Below are 20,333 nucleotides of genomic sequence, written 5' to 3' on the forward strand. Positions count from 1 at the left end.
TTGTGTTCGTTGTCCATAGCTTATGCCAGCCCATACCATAACCCCACCGCCACCATGGGGCACTCTGCCATCTGCCCGGTACAGTTGAAACCGGGATTCATCCGTGAAGAGCACACTTCTCCAGCGTGCTAGTGACCATCGAAGGTGAGCATTTTCCCACTGAAGTCGGTTATGACGCCGAACTGCAGTCAGGTCAAGACCCTGGTGAGGATGACGAGCACGCAGATGAGCTTCCCTGATACGGTTTCTGACAGTTTGTACAGAAATTATTCAGTTGTGCAAACCCACAGTTTCATCAGCTGTCCCGGTGGCTGGTCTCAGACGATCCCGGAGGTAAATAAGCCGGATGTGGATGTCCTGGGCTGGTGTGGTTACACGTGGTCTGCAGTTGTGAGGCCGGTTGGACGTAGTGTCAAATTCTCTAAAAAAACGACATTGGAGGCAGTTTATGGTAGACAGATGAACATTCAATTATCTGGGAACAGCTCTGGTGGACATTCTTGCAGTCAGCATGCCAATTGCGCGCTCCCTTAAAACTTGAGACATCTGTGGCATTGTGTTGTGTGACAAAACTGCACATTTTAAAGTGGCCTTTTATTGTCCCCGGCACAAGGTGCACCTGTGTAATGATCATGCTGTTTAATCAGCTTCTTGATATGCCACACCTGTCAGGTGGATGGATCATCTTGGCAAAGGAGAAATGCTCACTAACAGGGATGTAAACAAATGTGTGCACAAATTGAGAGAAATAAGCTTTTTTGTGCGTATGGAAGATTTCAGCCGTCTTTTAGTTCAGCTCATGAAACATGGTACAAACCCTTTACATGTTGCGTTTAATATTTTTGTTCAGTATAGTGAAGCCTAATATTGCGCAATACATTTGACTGACATTTGAATGCTGAAGGTGATCCGATCAGGAATAGGCCTGCCTCTCGTTGGTCAGCTTGATACAAAAGATGCTGAGAGGTATTTTCGGAAGATACAAAGAAAATAATTTGAGCCAAAAATCTATTTTCTGACTGATGCATGCTACATTTTGGATTGGTTTGGGATCCCACTGACCGATGCACTCATATCTTAAACATTTGAACCCGGGACCTATGCGTATCGGTGAATCGTTACATACCTAATAGATAGATGGGTACTTTATTCATTAGTCATAAGACATCATCGATCACTTAGGGTCAATTTGGTGAGGATGGTTGATGAACAGCTCCATTAAGCTTAGTAGTTTCTCTCAGGGCCAGTGTTGGCCAACCATGATGTTTACCAGTGTTAGGCTTTATTACGGTCAACACTAAGCTAGCAACCTCTCCCTGTCTCCAATCCCCGGTTGACCTAGCTTGGTGCAGGGATATATTATATTGTCTAAGTAGAGGTTAAGCCAGGTCAGACCAGGTCTCCGGGGTTTAAACCAGGGACAAGTTTAGCTCTCTTTCTCCTCCCTTTAATATTTCTCTCTTCTCTCTCTCTCTCTGTCTCTGTCTCTCTCTCTCTCTCTCTCCTCTCTCTCTCCTCTCTGTCTCTCTTCTCTCTCTCTCTCTCTCTCTCTCTCTCTCTCTCTCTCTCTCTCTCTCTCCCCCTCTCTTCTCTCTCTCTTCCCTTCCCCTCTCTTCCCTTCCCCTCTCTTCCCTTCCCCTCTCTTCCCTTCCCCTCTCTTCCCTCCCCCTCTCTTCCCCTCTCTTCCCCTCTCTTCCCCTCTCTTCCCCTCTCTTCCCCTCTCTCTCCCCTCTCTCCCTCTCTTCCCCTCTCTTCCCTCCCCATCTCTCCCTCCTCTCTTTCTCTCTTCCTCTCCTCTCTCCCCCCTCTCCCCTCTCTTCCCCTCTCTTCCCCTCTCTTCCCCTCTCTTCCCCTCTCTCCCCTCTCTTCCCCTCTCTTCCCTCCCCATCTCTCTCCTCCCCCTCTCTTTCTCTCTTCCCTCTCCTCCTCTCCCCCTCTCTCCCCTCTCTTCCCCTCTCTTCCCTCTCTTCCCTCTCTTCCCCTCTCTTCCCTCTCTTCCCTCTCTTCCCTCTCTTCCCCTCTCTCCCTCTCTTCCTCTCTTCCCTCTCTCCTCCGTCCCCCTCTCTCCTCCTGTCCCCCTCTCTCCTCCTGTCCCCCTCTCTCCTCCTGTCCCCCTCTCTCCTCCTGTCCCCCTCTCTCCTCCTGTCCCCCTCTCTCCTCCTGTCCCCCTCTCTCCTCCTGTCCCCTCTCTCCTCCTGTCTCCCTCTCTCCTCCTGTCCCCCTCTCTCCTCCTGTCCCCCTCTCTCCGCCTCCTCCTGTCCCCCTTCCCTCCTGTCCCTCTCTCTCTCCCCCTCTCCCCTCTCTCCCCTCTCTTCCCTCTCCCCCTCTCCCCTCTCTTTCTCTTCCCCCTCTTCTCTTCTCCCTTTTCTCTTCTCCCTCTTCTCTTCCCCCTCTTCTCTTCTCCCTCTTCTCTTCTCCCTCTTCTCTTCCCCCTCTTCTCTTCCCCCTCTTATCTCCCCCTCTCTTCCCTCTCTTTCCTCTCCCCCTCTCTCCCCTCTCCTCCTCTCCCCCTCTCCTCCTCTCTCCCCCTCTGCCCTCGCCCCCTCTCTTCCCTCTTCCCCTCCCCCTCTCTCCCCTCTCCCTCTCTCTTCCCTCTCCTCCTCTCTCCCTCTCCCCCTCTCCCCCTCTCTCCCCTCTCCCATCTGTTTCTCTTTCCCTCTCTTCCCCCTCTTCCCCCTCTTCCCTCTCTTCCCTCTCTTCCCTCTCATCCTCTCCTCCTCTCCCCCTCTCTCCTCCTCTCCCCCGCTCTCCTCCTGTCCCCGCTCTCCTCCTGTCCCCCTCTCTCCTCCTGTCCCCCTCTTCCCTCGCCCTCTCTCCCTCTCTTCCCCTCTTCTCTTCCCCTCTTCTCTTTCCCTCTCTTCCCTCTTCTTTCCCCTCTTCTCTTCCTCTCCCCTCTCCCCCTCTCCCCTCTCCCCTCTCTCCCTCTCTCCCTCTCTCCCTCTCCCCCTCTCTTCCCTCTCTTTCTCTTTCCCTCTCTTCCCCCTCTTCTCTTCCCCCTCTTCTCTTCCCCCTCTTCTCTTCCCTCTCTTCCCTCTTCCCCTCTCCCCCTCTCTCCCCTCTCCCTCTCTCTTCCCTCTCCTCCTCTCTCCCTCTCCTCCTCTCTCCCCTCACCCCTCTCCCCCCTCTCCCATCTGTTTCTCTTTCCCTCTCTTCCCCCTCTTCTCTTCCCTCTCCCCCTCTTCTCTTCCCTCTCCCCCTCTTCTCTTCCCTCTCCCCCTCTGTTGGAGTCATTTTTTTGCCTTCTATTTTGATTGCCCTTTCAACCTCCTCCCTCTGTCTCTCACACACATACACAGTATATACACACACGCACAATATATACACACACAGTGTATATACACACACATGCACACGTGAGAGACGGATGACATTTGTTGCAACAGGTGTGCTACTGTTTCTATACACACAACACACACACACACACGCAAACAAACCACTTAACTCACAAACAAGGACACACACACACAGCAGCTGTGCTATGTCAGATGTGGTTCAGTCTTTGATCCATCCCTTGTGTTGGAGTGGAACTGATACCCCTCTGAGCCAGACGGGAAGTGGAGGGTGATAGTGTGTGTGCCGAAGGGTAGGGTTCCCCTCCTCCTCCCTCCATCATCCCCCCACCCACCCTTTCACAGCAGTCAGGATTAGCAGAGTAAGATTTCAGGCAGATTGTAAAACAGTCATCTGGCAACCCCAGGAGAGAGAGAAGGGGAGGGAGGGAGGGAGTACTGTAGATACGACAGGTGTTCTTTTCCTCTTCTCCCACCTGCTGTCTGTTCTGTTGTGAGAGCAACACAGCATCAACTTAAACACAACAGACACACACACACACACACACACACACTGTCTGTAAAGACAAACCTGAGTCTGATTAACAGTTGGCAAGCATGAGGTGAGGCCCAGTGGCACCCTGCCAGTTAACATGTTGTTTTGAGACAAGTGTGGGCATCGGAGGCGTCAGTAGAGAAAAATAAATAGAGGTTTAGGTCATGAAAAGGTACGTTTTTCACCGTTTGTTGCTCCCATAACACACGTTGTTATGTTGTCACATAACGTGAGGCGTTAAATAGTGGCACAGTGGCAGTTAATGTTTCGAATTTGAACGGTGACCAGCAGGTCAATAGAGAAAAGATAGGTATTGGTCATGAAAAGGTATGTTCACCATTTGTTGTTCCCATAACACTACTGTTGAATATACAATAGCTTTATTGTAAAGGAATATAGGTAGGCAAATGTTGATGGCTTTTGTGCCTCTATAAAAACATCCTTTTATATGGGATTTTTTATAGAGTAAATAAAAGAGATTGTTTCCTTTTTTATGACGCAGAGGAACTCTCCCAGTCTGACAGAGAACAATGAGAAGATATTAAATGTTAATTAATTAATTAAGTAATTAATTAATTAATTAATGAAATGGTAGTTTGACTCTGTCGTTCCCTCCAGAGACCGTATGTGTATGTGGACGATTAAACCATCGTTGGGGTTAATGTGATCAGGTCTGAGGTTAATGTAATCAGGTCTATCTGAGGTTAATGTGATCGGGTCTATCTGAGGTTAATGTGATCGGGTCTACCTGAGGTTAATGTGATCGGGTCTACCTGAGGTTAATGTGATCGGGTCTACCTGAGGTTAATGTGATCGGGTCTACCGGAGGTTAATGTGATCGGGTCTACCTGAGGACAGTGTGGTCCAGCTGGTGTGTGTGTGTGTGTGTGTGTGTGTGTGTGAGTCGGTGTGTGAGTCATTGTCTGTGTGTGAGTCGGTGTCTGTCTGTGTGTGTGAGTCGGTGTCTGTGTGTGTGTGTGTGTGAGTCGGGGTGTGTGTGAGAGTCGGTGTCTGTGTGTGTGTGAGTCGGGGTGTGTGTGTGAGAGTCGGTGTCTGTGTGTGTGTGTGTGTGTGTGTGTGTGAGAGTCGGGGTGTGTGTGTGTGAGTCGGGGTGTGTGTGTGTGAGTCGGGGTGTGTGTGAGAGTCTGTGTGTGTGTGAGTCGGGGTGTGTGTGTGAGAGTCGGTGTCTGTGTGTGTGTGTGTGAGTCGGGGTGAGAGTGTGTGTGTGTGAGTCGGGGTGTGTGTGTGTGAGTCGGGGTGTGTGTGTGTGTGTGTGTGTGTGTGTAGGTGTCCTGAATTGTTAGAGGCATTGTGAATATTTGTCTAGGAGCTCTCCTTCCAAAAGCATAGCCTCACTCCCTAGTCCTTCATCTCTCTGAGACAGACAGTTTATCTCACAGCTTGTCCCTGTCTTTGCTAGATACACTACATGACCAATAGTATGTTGACACCGGCTCGTCGAACATCTCATTCCAAAATCATGGAAATTAACATGGAGTTGGTCCCCCCCCCTTTGCTGCTATAACAGCCTCCACTCTTCTGGGAAGGCTTTCCACTAGATGTTGGAACATTGCTGCGGGGACTTGCTTCCATTCAGCCACGAGCATTAGTGAGGTCGGGAACTGATGTTGGGCGATTAGTCCTGGCTTGCAGTGGGCGTTCCAATTCATCCCAAAGGTGTTCGATGGGGTTGAGGTCAGGGCTCTGTGCAGGCCAGTCAAGTTCTTCCACACCGATCTCGACAAACCATTTCTGTATGGACTTCGCTTTGTGCACGGGGGCATTGTCATGCTGAAACAGGAAAGGGCCTTCCCAAAACTGTTGCCACAAAGTTGGAAGCACAGAATGGTCTAGAATGTCATTGTATGCTGTAGCGTTAAGATTTCCCTTCACTGGAACTAAGGGGCCTAGCCCGAAACATGAAAATCAGCCCTAGACCATTATTCCTCATCCACCAAACTTTACAGTTGGCATTATGCATTGGGGCAGGTGGCGTTCTGCTGGCATCCGCCAATTCACAGATTTATCAGTCGGACTCTACTACATGCTAGATATCTGTCTCTACTACAGTTAGATGTCTCTACTACATGCTAGATGTCTCTACTACATGCTAGATATCTCTACTACATGCTAGATATCTGTATCTACTACATGCTAGATATCTGTCTCTACTACATGCTAGATATGTCTCTACTACATGCTAGATATCTGTCTCTACTACATGCTAGATGTCTCTACTACATGCTAGATATCTCTACTACATGCTAGATATCTGTCTCTACTACATGCTAGATATGTCTCTACTACATGCTAGATATCTGTCTCTACTACATGCTAGATATCTGTCTCTACTACATGCTAGATATCTGTCTCTACTACATGCTAGATATCTGTCTCTACTACATGCTAGATATCTGTCTCTACTACATGCTAGATATCTGTCTCTACTACATGCTAGATATCTGTCTCTACTACATGCTAGATATCTGTCTCTACTACATGCTAGATATCTGTCTCTACTACATGCTAGATATCTGTCTCTACTACATGCTAGATATCTGTCTCTACTACATGCTAGATATCTGTCTCTACTACATGCTAGATATCTGTCTCTACTACATGCTAGATATCTGTCTCTACTACATGCTAGATATCTGTCTCTACTACATGCTAGATATCTAACGATGTCTCTACTACATGCTAGATATCTGTATCTACTACATGCTAGATATCTGTCTCTACTACATGCTAGATATCTGTCTCTACTACATGCTAGATATCTGTCTCTACTACATGCTAGATATCTGTCTCTACTACATGCTAGATATCTGTCTCTACTACATGCTAGATATCTGTCTCTACTACATGCTAGATATCTACATGCTAGATGTCTCTACTACATGCTAGATATCTGTCTCTACTACATGCTAGATATCTGTCTCTACTACATGCTAGATATCTGTCTCTACTACATGCTAGATATCTGTCTACTACATGCTAGATATCTGTCTCTACTACATGCTAGATATCTGTCTCTACTACATGCTAGATATCTCTCTACTACATGCTAGATATCTGTATCAACTACATGCTAGATATCTGTCTCTACTACATGCTAGATATCTGTCTCTACTACATGCTAGATATCTGTCTCTACTACATGCTAGATATCTGTCTCTACTACATGCTAGATATCTGTCTCTACTACATGCTAGATATCTGTCTCTACTACATGCTAGATATCTGTCTCTACTACATGCTAGATATCTGTCTCTACTACATGCTAGATATCTGTCTCTACTACATGCTAGATATCTGTCTCTACTACATGCTAGATATCTGTCTCTACTACATGCTAGATATCTGTCTCTACTACATGCTAGATATCTGTCTCTACTACATGCTAGATATCTGTCTCTACTACATGCTAGATATCTGTCTCTACTACATGCTAGATATCTGTCTCTACTACATGCTAGATATCTGTCTCTACTACATGCTAGATATCTGTCTCTACTACATGCTAGATATCTGTCTCTACTACATGCTAGATATCTGTCTCTACTACATGCTAGATATCTGTCTCTACTACATGCTAGATATCTGTCTCTACTACATGCTAGATATCTGTCTCTACTACATGCTAGATATCTGTCTCTACTACATGCTAGATATCTGTCTCTACTACATGCTAGATATCTGTCTCTACTACATGCTAGATATCTGTCTCTACTACATGCTAGATATCTGTCTCTACTACATGCTAGATATCTGTCTCTACTACATGCTAGATATCTGTCTCTACTACATGCTAGATATCTGTCTCTACTACATGCTAGATATCTGTCTCTACTACATGCTAGATATCTGTCTCTACTACATGCTAGATATCTGTCTCTACTACATGCTAGTATATCTGTCTCTACTACATGCTAGATATCTGTCTCTACTACATGCTAGATATCTGTCTCTACTACATGCTAGATATCTGTATCTACTACATGCTAGATATCTGTCTCTACTACATGCTAGATATCTGTCTCTACTACATGCTAGATATCTGTCTCTACTACATGCTAGATATCTGTCTCTACTACATGCTAGATATCTGTCTCTACTACATGCTAGATATCTGTCTCTACTACATGCTAGATATCTGTCTCTACTACATGCTAGATATCTGTATCTACTACATGCTAGATATCTGTCTCTACTACATGCTAGATATCTGTCTCTACTACATGCTAGATATCTGTCTCTACTACATGCTAGATATCTGTCTCTACTACATGCTAGATATCTGTCTCTACTACATGCTAGATGTCTCTACTACATGCTAGAATGTCTCTACTACATGCTAGATATCTGTATCTACTACATGCTAGATATCTGTCTCTACTACATGCTAGATATCTGTCTCTACTACATGCTAGATATCTGTCTCTACTACATGCTAGATATCTGTCTCTACTACATGCTAGATATCTGTCTCTACTACATGCTAGATATCTGTCTCTACTACATGCTAGATATCTGTCTCTACTACATGCTAGATATCTGTCTCTACTACATGCTAGATATCTGTCTCTACTACATGCTAGATATCTGTCTCTACTACATGCTAGATATCTGTCTCTACTACATGCTAGATATCTGTCTCTACTACATGCTAGATATCTGTCTCTACTACATGCTAGATATCTGTCTCTACTACATGCTAGATATCTGTCTCTACTACATGCTAGATATCTGTCTCTACTACATGCTAGATATCTGTCTCTACTACATGCTAGATATCTGTCTCTACTACATGCTAGATATCTGTCTCTACTACATGCTAGATATCTGTCTCTACTACATGCTAGATATCTGTCTCTACTACATGCTAGATATCTGTCTCTACTACATGCTAGATATGTCTCTACTACATGCTAGATATCTGTCTCTACTACATGCTAGATATCTGTCTCTACTACATGCTAGATATCTGTCTCTACTACATGCTAGATATCTGTCTCTACTACATGCTAGATATCTGTCTCTACTACATGCTAGATATCTGTCTCTACTACATGCTAGATATCTGTCTCTACTACATGCTAGATATCTGTCTCTACTACATGCTAGATATCTGTCTCTACTACATGCTAGATATCTGTATCTCTACTACATGCTAGATATCTGTCTCTACTACATGCTAGATATCTGTCTCTACTACATGCTAGATATCTGTCTCTACTACATGCTAGATATCTGTCTCTACTACATGCTAGATGTCTGTATCTACTACATGCTAGATGTCTCTACTACATGCTAGATATCTGTATCTACTACATGCTAGATATCTGTATCTACTACATGCTAGATATCTGTCTCTACTACATGCTAGATATCTGTCTCTACTACATGCTAGATATCTGTCTCTACTACATGCTAGATGTCTCTACTACATGCTAGATATCTGTCTCTACTACATGCTAGATATCTGTCTCTACTACATGCTAGATATCTGTCTCTACTACATGCTAGATATCTGTCTCTACTACATGCTAGATATCTGTCTCTACTACATGCTAGATATCTGTCTCTACTACATGCTAGATATCTGTCTCTACTACATGCTAGATATCTGTCTCTACTACATGCTAGATATCTGTCTCTACTACATGCTAGATATCTGTCTCTACTACATGCTAGATATCTGTCTCTACTACATGCTAGATATCTGTCTCTACTACATGCTAGATATCTGTCTCTACTACATGCTAGATATCTGTCTCTACTACATGCTAGATATCTGTCTCTACTACATGCTAGATATCTGTCTCTACTACATGCTAGATATCTGTCTCTACTACATGCTAGATATCTGTCTCTACTACATGCTAGATATCTGTCTCTACTACATGCTAGATATCTGTCTCTACTACATGCTAGATATCTGTCTCTACTACATGCTGGATATCTGTCTCTACTACATGCTAGATATCTGTCTCTACTACATGCTAGATATCTGTCTCTACTACATGCTAGATATCTGTCTCTACTACATGCTAGATATCTGTCTCTACTACATGCTAGATATCTGTCTCTACTACATGCTAGATATCTGTCTCTACTACATGCTAGATATCTGTCTCTACTACATGCTAGATATCTGTCTCTACTACATGCTAGATATCTGTCTCTACTACATGCTAGATATCTGTCTCTACTACATGCTAGATATCTGTCTCTACTACATGCTAGATATCTGTCTCTACTACATGCTAGATATCTGTCTCTACTACATGCTAGATATCTGTCTCTACTACATGCTAGATATCTGTCTCTACTACATGCTAGATATCTGTCTCTACTACATGCTAGATATCTGTCTCTACTACATGCTAGATATCTGTCTCTACTACATGCTAGATATCTGTCTCTACTACATGCTAGATATCTGTCTCTACTACATGCTAGATATCTGTCTCTACTACATGCTAGATATCTGTCTCTACTACATGCTAGATATCTGTCTCTACTACATGCTAGATATCTGTCTCTACTACATGCTAGATATCTGTCTCTACTACATGCTAGATATCTGTCTCTACTATATGCTAGATATCTGTCTCTACTACATGCTAGATATCTGTCTCTACTACATGCTAGATATCTGTATCTACTACATGCTAGATATCTGTCTCTACTACATGCTAGATATCTGTCTCTACTACATGCTAGATATCTGTCTCTACTACATGCTAGATATGTCTCTACTACATGCTAGATATCTGTCTCTACTACATGCTAGATATCTGTCTCTACTACATGCTAGATATCTGTCTCTACTACATGCTAGATATCTGTCTCTACTACATGCTAGATATCTGTCTCTACTACATGCTAGATATCTGTCTCTACTACATGCTAGATGTCTGTCTCTACTACATGCTAGATATCTGTCTCTACTACATGCTAGATATCTGTCTCTACTACATGCTAGATATCTGTCTCTACTACATGCTAGATATCTGTCTCTACTACATGCTAGATATCTGTCTCTACTACATGCTAGATATCTGTCTCTACTACATGCTAGATATCTGTCTCTACTACATGCTAGATATCTGTCTCTACTACATGCTAGATATCTGTCTCTACTACATGCTAGATATCTGTCTCTACTATATGCTAGATATCTGTCTCTACTACATGCTAGATATCTGTCTCTACTACATGCTAGATATCTGTCTCTACTACATGCTAGATATCTGTCTCTACTACATGCTAGATATCTGTCTCTACTATATGCTAGATATATGTCTCTACTACATGCTAGATATCTGTCTCTACTACATGCTAGATATCTGTCTCTACTATATGCTAGATATCTGTCTCTACTACATGCTAGATATCTGTCTCTACTACATGCTAGATATCTGTCTCTACTACATGCTAGATATCTGTCTCTACTACATGCTAGATATCTGTCTCTACTACAGCTAGATGTCTCTACTACATGCTAGATGTCTCTACTACATGCTAGATATCTTCTACTACATGCTAGATATCTGTATCTACTACATGCTAGATATCTGTCTCTACTACATGCTAGATATCTGTCTCTACTACATGCTAGATATCTGTCTCTACTACATGCTAGATGTCTCTACTACATGCTAGATGTCTCTACTACATGCTAGATATCTCTACTACATGCTAGATATCTGTATCTACTACATGCTAGATATCTGTCTCTACTACATGCTAGATATCTGTCTCTACTACATGCTAGATATATGTCTCTACTACATGCTAGATATCTGTCTCTACTACATGCTAGATATCTGTCTCTACTACATGCTAGATATCTGTCTCTACTACATGCTAGATATCTGTCTCTACTACATGCTAGATATCTGTCTCTACTACATGCTAGATATCTGTCTCTACTACATGCTAGATATCTGTCTCTACTACATGCTAGATATCTGTCTCTACTACATGCTAGATATCTGTCTCTACTACATGCTAGATATCTGTCTCTACTACATGCTAGATATCTGTCTCTACTACATGCTAGATATCTGTCTCTACTACATGCTAGATATCTGTCTCTACTACATGCTAGATATCTGTCTCTACTACATGCTAGATATCTGTCTCTACTACATGCTAGATATCTGTCTCTACTACATGCTAGATATCTGTCTCTACTACATGCTAGATATCTGTCTCTACTACATGCTAGATATCTGTCTCTACTACATGCTAGATATCTGTCTCTACTACATGCTAGATATCTGTCTCTACTACATGCTAGATATCTGTCTCTACTACATGCTAGATATCTGTCTCTACTACATGCTAGATATCTGTCTCTACTACATGCTAGATATCTGTCTCTACTACATGCTAGATATCTGTCTCTACTACATGCTAGATATCTGTCTCTACTACATGCTAGATATCTGTTCTACTACATGCTAGATATCTGTCTCTACTACATGCTAGATATCTGTCTCTACTACATGCTAGATATCTGTCTCTACTACATGCTAGATATCTGTCTCTACTACATGCTAGATATCTGTCTCTACTACATGCTAGATATCTGTCTCTACTACATGCTAGATATCTGTCTCTACTACATGCTAGATATCTGTCTCTACTACATGCTAGATATCTGTCTCTACTACATGCTAGATATCTGTCTCTACTACATGCTAGATATCTGTCTCTACTACATGCTAGATATCTGTCTCTACTACATGCTAGATATCTGTCTCTACTACATGCTAGATATCTGTCTCTACTACATGCTAGATATCTGTCTCTACTACATGCTAGATATCTGTCTCTACTACATGCTAGATATCTGTCTCTACTACATGCTAGATATCTGTCTCTACTACATGCTAGATATCTGTCTCTACTACATGCTAGATGTCTCTACTACATGCTAGATATCTGTCTCTACTACATGCTAGATATCTGTCTCTACTACATGCTAGATATCTGTCTCTACTACATGCTAGATATCTGTCTCTACTACATGCTAGATATCTGTCTCTACTACATGCTAGATATCTGTCTCTACTACATGCTAGATATCTGTCTCTACTACATGCTAGATATCTGTCTCTACTACATGCTAGATATCTGTCTCTACTACATGCTAGATATCTGTCTCTACTACATGCTAGATATCTGTCTCTACTACATGCTAGATATCTGTCTCTACTACATGCTAGATATCTGTCTCTACTACATGCTAGATATCTGTCTCTACTACATGCTAGATATCTGTCTCTACTACATGCTAGATATCTGTCTCTACTACATGCTAGATATCTGTCTCTACTACATGCTAGATATCTGTCTCTACTACATGCTAGATATCTGTCTCTACTACATGCTAGATATCTGTCTCTACTACATGCTAGATATCTGTCTCTACTACATGCTAGATATCTGTCTCTACTACATGCTAGATATCTGTCTCTACTACATGCTAGATATCTGTCTCTACTACATGCTAGATATCTGTCTCTACTACATGCTAGATATCTGTCTCTACTACATGCTAGATATCTGTCTCTACTACATGCTAGATATCTGTCTCTACTACATGCTAGATATCTGTCTCTACTACATGCTAGATATCTGTCTCTACTACATGCTAGATATCTGTCTCTACTACATGCTAGATATCTGTCTCTACTACATGCTAGATATCTGTCTCTACTACATGCTAGATATCTGTCTCTACTACATGCTAGATATCTGTCTCTACTACATGCTAGATATCTGTCTCTACTACATGCTAGATATCTGTCTCTACTACATGCTAGATATCTGTCTCTACTACATGCTAGATATCTGTCTCTACTACATGCTAGATATCTGTCTCTACTACATGCTAGATATCTGTCTCTACTACATGCTAGATATCTGTCTCTACTACATGCTAGATATCTCTCTACTACATGCCAGATATCTCTCTACTACATGCTAGATATCTGTCTCTACTACATGCTAGATATCTGTCTCTACTACATGCTAGATATCTGTCTCTACTACATGCTAGATATCTGTCTCTACTACATGCTAGATATCTGTCTCTACTACATGCTAGATATGTCTCTACTACATGCTAGATATCTGTCTCTACTACATGCTAGATATCTGTCTCTACTACATGCTAGATATCTGTATCTACTATATGCTAGATATCTGTCTCTACTACATGCTAGATATCTGTCTCTACTACATGCTAAATATCTGTCTCTACTACATGCTAGATATCTGTCTATACTACATGCTAGATATCTGTCTCTACTATATGCTAGATATATGTCTCTACTACATGCTAGATATCTGTCTCTACTACATGCTAGATATCTGTATCTACTATGTGCTAGATATCTGTCTCTACTACATGCTAGATATCTGTCTCTACATGCTAGATATCTATCTCTACTACATGCTAGATATCTGTCTCTACTACAGCTAGATGTCTCTACAACATGCTAGATGTCTCTACTACATGCTAGATGTCTCTACTACATGCTAGATATATCTACTACATGCTAGATATCTGTATCTACTACATGCTAGATATCTGTCTCTACTACATGCTAGATATCTGTCTCTACTACATGCTAGATATATGTCTCTACTACAGCTAGATGTCTCTACTACATGCTAGATATCTGTCTCTACTACATGCTAGATATCTGTCTCTACTACATGCTAGATATCTGTCTCTACTACATGCTAGATATCTGTCTCTACTACATGCTAGATATCTGTCTCTACTACATGCTAGATATCTGTCTCTACTACATGCTAGATATCTGTCTCTACTACATGCTAGATATCTGTCTCTACTACATGCTAGATATCTGTATCTACTATATGCTAGATATCTGTCTCTACTACATGCTAGATATCTGTCTCTACTACATGCTAGATATCTGTCTCTACTACATGCTAGATATCTGTCTATACTACATGCTAGATATCTGTCTCTACTATATGCTAGATATATGTCTCTACTACATGCTAGATATCTGTATCTACTACATGCTAGATATCTGTATCTACTATATGCTAGATATCTGTCTCTACTACATGCTAGATATCTGTCTCTACATGCTAGATATCTGTCTCTACTATATGCTAGATATCTGTCTCTACTACATGCTAGATATCTGTCTCTACTACAGCTAGATGTCTCTACTACATGCTAGATGTCTCTACTACATGCTAGATATCTCTACTACATGCTAGATATCTGTATCTACTACATGCTAGATATCTGTCTCTACTACATGCTAGATATCTGTCTCTACTACATGCTAGATATCTGTCTCTACTACAGCTAGATGTCTCTACTACATGCTAGATCTGTCTCTACTACATGCTAGATATCTGTCTCTACTACATGCTAGATATCTGTCTCTACTACATGCTAGATATCTGTCTCTACTACATGCTAGATATCTGTCTCTACTACATGCTAGATATCTGTCTATACTACATGCTAGATATCTGTCTCTACTATATGCTAGATATATGTCTCTACTACATGCTAGATATCTGTCTCTACTACATGCTAGATATCTGTCTCTACTACATGCTAGATATCTGTCTCTACTACATGCTAGATATCTGTCTCTACTACATGCTAGATATCTGTCTCTACTACATGCTAGATATCTGTCTCTACTACATGCTAGATATCTGTCTCTACTACATGCTAGATATCTGTCTCTACTACATGCTAGATTGTCTCTACTACATGCTAGATATCTGTCTCTACTACATGCTAGATATCTGTCTCTACTACATGCTAGATATCTGTCTCTACTACATGCTAGATATCTGTCTCTACTACATGCTAGATATCTGTCTCTACTACATGCTAGATATCTGTCTCTACTACATGCTAGATATCTGTCTCTACTACATGCTAGATATCTGTCTCTACTACATGCTAGATATCTGTCTCTACTACATGCTAGATATCTGTCTCTACTACATGCTAGATATCTGTCTCTACTACATGCTAGATATCTGTCTCTACTACATGCTAGATATCTGTCTCTACTACATGCTAGATATCTGTCTCTACTACATGCTAGATATCTGTATCTACTATATGCTAGATATCTGTCTCTACTACATGCTAGATATCTGTCTCTACTACATGCTAGATATCTGTCTCTACTACATGCTAGATATCTGTCTCTACTACATGCTAGATATCTGTCTCTACTACATGCTAGATATCTGTCTCTACTACATGCTAGATATCTGTCTCTACTACATGCTAGATATCTGTATCTACTACATGCTAGATATCTGTCTCTACTACATGCTAGATATCTGTCTCTACTACATGCTAGATATCTGTCTCTACTACATGCTAGATATCTGTCTCTACTACATGCTAGATATCTGTCTCTACTACATGCTAGATATCTGTCTCTACTACATGCTAGATATATGTCTCTACTATAGCTAGATGTCTCTACTACATGCTAGATATCTCTACTACATGCTAGATATCTGTCTCTACTACATGCTAGATATCTGTCTCTACTACATGCTAGATATCTGTCTCTACTACATGCTAGATATCTGTCTCTACTACATGCTAGATATCTGTCTCTACTACATGCTAGATATCTGTCTCTACTACATGCTAGATATCTGTTCTACTACATGCTAGATATCTGTCTCTACTACATGCTAGATATCTGTCTCTACTACATGCTAGATATCTGTCTCTACTACATGCTAGATATCTGTCTCTACTACATGCTAGATATCTGTCTCTACTACATGCTAGATATCTGTCTCTACTACATGCTAGATATCTGTCTCTACTACATGCTAGATATCTGTCTCTACTACATGCTAGATATCTGTCTCTACTACATGCTAGATATCTGTCTCTACTACATGCTAGATATCTGTCTCTACTACATGCTAGATATCTGTCTCTACTACATGCTAGATATCTGTCTCTACTACATGCTAGATATCTGTCTCTACTACATGCTAGATATCTGTCTCTACTACATGCTAGATATGTCTCTACTACATGCTAGATATCTGTCTCTACTACATGCTAGATATCTGTCTCTACTACATGCTAGATATCTGTCTCTACTACATGCTAGATATCTGTCTCTACTACATGCTAGATATCTGTCTCTACTACATGCTAGATATCTGTCTCTACTACATGCTAGATATCTGTCTCTACTACATGCTAGATATCTGTCTCTACTACATGCTAGATATCTGTCTCTACTACATGCTAGATATCTGTCTCTACTACATGCTAGATATCTGTCTCTACTACATGCTAGATATCTGTCTCTACTACATGCTAGATATCTGTCTACTACATGCTAGATATCTGTCTCTACTACATGCTAGATATCTGTCTCTACTACATGCTAGATATCTCTCTACTACATGCTAGATATCTGTATCAACTACATGCTAGATATCTGTCTCTACTACATGCTAGATATCTGTCTCTACTACATGCTAGATATCTGTCTCTACTACATGCTAGATATCTGTCTCTACTACATGCTAGATATCTGTCTCTACTACATTCTAGATATGTCTCTACTACATGCTAGATATCTGTCTCTACTACATGCTAGATATCTGTCTCTACTACATGCTAGATATCTGTATCTACTATATGCTAGATATCTGTCTCTACTACATGCTAGATATCTGTCTCTACTACATGCTAAATATCTGTCTCTACTACATGCTAGATATCTGTCTATACTACATGCTAGATATCTGTCTCTACTATATGCTAGATATATGTCTCTACTACATGCTAGATATCTGTCTCTACTACATGCTAGATATCTGTATCTACTATGTGCTAGATATCTGTCTCTACTACATGCTAGATATCTGTCTCTACATGCTAGATATCTGTCTCTACTATATGCTAGATATCTGTCTCTACTACATGCTAGATATCTGTCTCTACTACAGCTAGATGTCTCTACAACATGCTAGATGTCTCTACTACATGCTAGATGTCTCTACTACATGCTAGATATCTCTACTACATGCTAGATATCTGTATCTACTACATGCTAGATATCTGTCTCTACTACATGCTAGATATCTGTCTCTACTACATGCTAGATATCTGTCTCTACTACATGCTAGATATCTGTCTCTACTACATGCTAGATATCTGTCTCTACTACATGCTAGATATCTGTCTCTACTACATGCTAGATATCTGTCTCTACTACATGCTAGATATCTGTCTCTACTACATGCTAGATATCTGTCTCTACTACATGCTAGATATCTGTCTCTACTACATGCTAGATATCTGTCTCTACTACATGCTAGATATCTGTCTCTACTACATGCTAGATATCTGTATCTACTATATGCTAGATATCTGTCTCTACTACATGCTAGATATCTGTCTCTACTACATGCTAGATATCTGTCTCTACTACATGCTAGATATCTGTCTATACTACATGCTAGATATCTGTCTCTACTATATGCTAGATATATGTCTCTACTACATGCTAGATATCTGTATCTACTACATGCTAGATATCTGTATCTACTATATGCTAGATATCTGTCTCTACTACATGCTAGATATCTGTCTCTACTACATGCTAGATATCTGTCTCTACTACATGCTAGATATCTGTCTCTACTACATGCTAGATGTCTCTACTACATGCTAGATGTCTCTACTACATGCTAGATATCTCTACTACATGCTAGATATCTGTATCTACTACATGCTAGATATCTGTCTCTACTACATGCTAGATATCTGTCTCTACTACATGCTAGATATCTGTCTCTACTACAGCTAGATGTCTCTACTACATGCTAGATGTCTCTACTACATGCTAGATATCTCTACTACATGCTAGATATCTGTATCTACTACATGCTAGATATCTGTCTCTACTACATGCTAGATATCTGTCTCTACTACATGCTAGATATCTGTCTCTACTACATGCTAGATATCTGTCTCTACTACATGCTAGATATCTCTACTACATGCTAGATATCTGTCTCTACTACATGCTAGATATCTGTCTCTACTACATGCTAGATATCTGTCTCTACTACATGCTAGATATCTGTCTCTACTACATGCTAGATATCTGTCTCTACTACATGCTAGATATCTGTCTCTACTACATGCTAGATATCTGTCTCTACTACATGCTAGATATCTGTCTCTACTACATGCTAGATATCTGTCTCTACTACATGCTAGATATCTGTCTCTACTACATGCTAGATATCTGTCTCTACTACATGCTAGATATCTGTCTCTACTACATGCTAGATATATGTCTCTACTATAGCTAGATGTCTCTACTACATGCTAGATATCTCTACTACATGCTAGATATCTGTCTCTACTACATGCTAGATATCTGTCTCTACTACATGCTAGATATCTGTCTCTACTACATGCTAGATATCTGTCTCTACTACATGCTAGATATCTGTCTCTACTACATGCTAGATATCTGTCTCTACTACATGCTAGATATCTGTCTCTACTACATGCTAGATATCTGTCTCTACTACATGCTAGATATCTGTCTCTACTACATGCTAGATATGTGTCTCTACTACATGCTAGATATCTGTCTCTACTACATGCTAGATATCTGTCTCTACTACATGCTAGATATCTGTCTCTACTACATGCTAGATATCTGTCTCTACTACATGCTAGATATCTGTCTCTACTACATGCTAGATATCTGTCTCTACTACATGCTAGATATCTGTCTCTACTACATGCTAGATATCTGTCTCTACTACATGCTAGATATCTGTCTCTACTACATGCTAGATATCTGTATCTACTATATGCTAGATATCTGTCTCTACTACATGCTAGATATCTGTCTCTACTACATGCTAAATATCTGTCTCTACTACATGCTAGATATCTGTCTCTACTACATGCTAGATATCTGTCTCTACTATATGCTAGATATCTGTCTCTACTACATGCTAGATATCTGTATCTACTATGTGCTAGATATCTGTCTCTACTACATGCTAGATATCTGTCTCTACATGCTAGATATCTGTCTCTACTATATGCTAGATATCTGTCTCTACTACATGCTAGATATCTGTCTCTACTACAGCTAGATGTCTCTACTACATGCTAGATGTCTCTACTACATGCTAGATATCTCTACTACATGCTAGATATCTGTATCTACTACATGCTAGATATCTCTACTACATGCTAGATATCTCTACTACATGCTAGATATCTCTCTCTACTACATGCTAGATATCTCTCTCTACTACATGCTAGATATCTCTGTCTCTACATGCTAGATATCTCTGTCTCTACATGCTAGATATCTCTGTCTCTACTACATGCTAGATATCTCTACTACATGCTAGATATCTCTACTACATGCTAGATATCTCTACTACAT

At 40.9% G+C, this 20,333-nt stretch overlaps 1 protein-coding gene across 2 annotated transcripts in view; it reads left to right on the plus strand.

Annotated features, from left to right (window-relative positions):
• The window catches only part of trit1 (tRNA isopentenyltransferase 1), a 96,986-nt gene that overhangs the window by 74,285 nt on the left and 2,368 nt on the right, over window positions 1–20,333 (plus strand). The window lies entirely within an intron of this gene.

Source organism: Coregonus clupeaformis, chromosome 17 (genome assembly GCF_020615455.1).
Source record: "Coregonus clupeaformis isolate EN_2021a chromosome 17, ASM2061545v1, whole genome shotgun sequence".
NCBI classification, from domain to species: domain Eukaryota; kingdom Metazoa; phylum Chordata; class Actinopteri; order Salmoniformes; family Salmonidae; genus Coregonus; species Coregonus clupeaformis.